Genomic DNA, 4,106 nt, shown 5'->3' on the forward strand with positions numbered 1-4,106 from the left:
GTAAGGCTGATTGTTGGGGGGGGTGTGTCTAAGGTCAGTATCTGAGGCTCTAAAGTCTCTTTATGCTGCACACACACTTTTTCACATAGTCAATCCATAGGCTATTTCACTATGGAACAACCTGTCATCCACACACACACTCTTTCACATAGTCAATCCATAGGCTATTTCACTATGGAACAACCTGTCATACACACACACACACACACACACTCTTTCACATAGTCAATCCATAGGCTATTTCACTATGGAACAACCTGTCATCCACACACACACACACACACTTTTTCACATAGTCAATCCATAGGCTATTTCACTATGGAACAACCTGTCATCCACACACACACACACACACACTCTTTCACATAGTCAATCCATAGGCTATTTCACTATGGAACAACCTGTCATCCACACACACACTCTTTCACATAGTCAATCCATAGGCTATTTCACTATGGAACAACCTGTCATCCACACACACACACACACACACACTCTTTCACATAGTCAATCCATAGGCTATTTCACTATGGAACAACCTGTCATCCACACACACACTCTTTCACATAGTCAATCCATAGGCTATTTCACTATGGAACAACCTGTCATACACACACACACACACTCTTTCACATAGTCAATCCATAGGCTATTTCACTATGGAACAACCTGTCATCCACACACACACACACACACACTTTTTCACATAGTCAATCCATAGGCTATTTCACTATGGAACAACCTGTCACACACACACACACACACACACACTCTTTCACATAGTCAATCCATAGGCTATTTCACTATGGAACAACCTGTCATCCACACACACACACACACACACTTTTTCACATAGTCAATCCATAGGCTATTTCACTATGGAACAACCTGTCATCCACACACACACACACACACACTCTTTCACATAGTCAATCCATAGGCTATTTCACTATGGAACAACCTGTCATCCACACACACACTCTTTCACATAGTCAATCCATAGGCTATTTCACTATGGAACAACCTGTCATACACACACACACACACACACTCTTTCACATAGTCAATCCATAGGCTATTTCACTATGGAACAACCTGTCATCCACACACACACTCTTTCACATAGTCAATCCATAGGCTATTTCACTATGGAACAACCTGTCATACACACACACACACACACACACACTCTTTCACATAGTCAATCCATAGGCTATTTCACTATGGAACAACCTGTCATCCACACACACACTCTTTCACATAGTCAATCCATAGGCTATTTCACTATGGAACAACCTGTCATACACACACACACTCTTTCACATAGTCAATCCATAGGCTATTTCACTATGGAACAACCTGTCATCCACACACACACTCTTTCACATAGTCAATCCATAGGCTATTTCACTATGGAACAACCTGTCATCCACACACACACACACACACTCTTTCTCATAGTCAATCCATATGCTATTTCACTATGGAACAACCTGTCATACACACACACACACACACTCTTTCACATAGTCAATCCATAGGCTATTTCACTATGGAACAACCTGTCATCCACACACACACTCTTTCACATAGTCAATCCATAGGCTATTTCACTATGGAACAACCTGTCATCCACACACACACACACACACTCTTTCTCATAGTCAATCCATATGCTATTTCACTATGGAACAACCTGTCATACACACACACACACACACTCTTTCACATAGTCAATCCATAGGCTATTTCACTATGGAACAACCTGTCATACACACACACACACACACACACTCTTTCACATAGTCAATCCATAGGCTATTTCACTATGGAACAACCTGTCATACACACACACACTCTTTCACATAGTCAATCCATAGGCTATTTCACTATGGAACAACCTGTCATACACACACATAAACTCAATCGTTCTCTCACTCATAGCCTCATTCAATCCTAATCAGACAGTTTGTGTGTGTGTGTGTGTGTGTGTGAGAGAGCTGAGCCAGGGTGGATGTAAAACACTCACACTCTCTCTCACACACACACATTGTAGGAAATGGGAACACACACACACACACACCGTAAGTCCTGCATGTGGCAGGTTTGAGGATCTGGGAACACACACACACACCGTAAGTCCTGCATGTGGCAGGTTTGAGGATCTGGGAACACACACACACACACCGTAGGCTCCTGCATGTGGCAGGTTTGAGGATCTGGGAACACACACACACACCGTAGGCTCCTGCATGTGGCATTGCAGGTTTGGTGGCTGAGTCTGGGCACCTGCTGAACTAGAGGCTCCATCCACATTCAACTCACACAGACATAGTCCACATCTAGTGCACCCATGTCTACTGCATGCGTGCACACACACACACACACACACACACACACACACACACAGTACAGACGCATAGTCCACATCTAGTGCACCCATGTCTACTGCACGCGTGCACACACACACACACACACACACACACACACACAGTACAGATGCATAGTCCACATCTAGTGCACCCATGTCTACTGCACGCGTGCACACACACACACACACACACACACACACACACACACACAGTACAGACGCATAGTCCACATCTAGTGCACCCATGTTTACTGCACGCGTACACGCGTACACGCGTACACACACACACACAGTACAGATGCATAGTCCACATCTAGTGCACCCATGTCTACTGCACGCGTGCACACACACACACACACACACACACACACAGTACAGACGCATAGTCCACATCTAGTGCACCCATGTCTACTGCACGCGTGCACACACACACACACACAGTACAGACGCATAGTCCACATCTAGTGCACCCATGTCTACTGCACGCGTGCACACACACACACACACTGTAGTCTGTATTCACCCCCTTTCACTGTGCAGACATTCAATATGCAATAGTCTCTCACACACACAAACATACAATCTTACACACAATTCAGGGCTGGTCTGTGTAGGTAACGTGGAAAACAGGAATATGTGAGACAACGTGCTAAATTAAGGTTGTAATTGTAACTCCAGAGGTTTGAAAGCGCCTCAAAGACTCGCCGATTTTCCGTGGCACAGGATGACGTAGTGATGACAACAGAGAGAATTCGGGAAAGGCAAATAGTCATTTAGGCCAGACAAAGGAGAGGAATATCACACACGCGCCCTAGGGCTGACCTTCGCGGCCGCCCACTGGTCTGCGCGTGTCCCTGGACCGACTTGCATGAGCTCGCCAACTTGCCCAAACTTTGGCTGAGGGGCGGAGCGCCACTGGCCGCGGAAGCAGCACGAGGTGAACGCGACAAAAATAACCGTGGGGGCGGTAGCCCGTTAAAGCACCGGAGGGGCACGAGCGCTCAGAATAAAGACAGACGGGTAACTTTCCGACTCCTCGCGAGAGGTACAAAACATTCGGCGCACGTACGAGCTGGTCGCAGCCACATTTTAACCGAAGGTAAGAACTTTCTGCAGAATACACTGGAACTTTCCTGAGATTCTTCCCAGCCAAGGAAATGCACCTGATTCTTCACGGAAAACGCCAGACGATCTCGTGCTCGAGGCTCAGGTGTTGTTAGCGCACGGGTCGTGCATCGTGGAACAGAGCAAGATGTGTGTCTTTCAGGAAATGTTGAATCACTAACAAAAGTTTGGGTGGCACCGAATACGGTCCTCAGTTCAGATTTGTGGCACCACCAGCCAGTTGCAGGTTTTTAGTCGTTATATATAACTGCGCGTGTAGTATGATGGTGAAAAGTCGAGAACAATCAACATTTTTATCAGATGAATTTGACTTGAGGTGCTATTCATGGCAGTGTTAGTTTTAAGACCCTATTGGTCAACAACAGCTGTTCCGGGTCCAGGGTGTGTGTGTGTGTGTGTGTGGAGTCTAGCTGACTTGACTCTGTTGGTTGAAGTCATGCACTGCTCGGTTTGTAATAGGAAACGTCCGCTGTAGCACTTACACTGCGAACACCGAGTCACGCTCACACAATGCGGGCCCACGGCCAGAGACCGCACTCAGTCGCGTCCCACGTCAACAGCGACCCGACTACGCGCTCCCACGGAGATGATGCGGTAGTCCAAACTGTGG

General features: G+C 46.5%; 1 protein-coding gene across 1 annotated transcript in view; it reads left to right on the forward strand.

The window, feature by feature from the left end:
- Positions 1–3,268: 3,268 nt before the first annotated feature.
- The window catches only part of serpine2 (serpin peptidase inhibitor, clade E (nexin, plasminogen activator inhibitor type 1), member 2), a gene marked incomplete in the record, with an annotated part of 11,282 nt that continues 10,444 nt past the window's right edge, over positions 3,269–4,106 (forward strand). Inside the window, 1 exon segment of the mRNA XM_076282986.1 lies at positions 3,269–3,470.

The sequence above is a fragment of the Alosa pseudoharengus genome, unplaced genomic scaffold (assembly GCF_046254945.1).
Source record: "Alosa pseudoharengus isolate Yale_2024_CS ecotype anadromous, Long Island Sound unplaced genomic scaffold, YU_APseudo_1.1 YU_APseudo_1.1_scf_13, whole genome shotgun sequence".
Lineage (NCBI taxonomy): Eukaryota > Metazoa > Chordata > Actinopteri > Clupeiformes > Clupeidae > Alosa > Alosa pseudoharengus.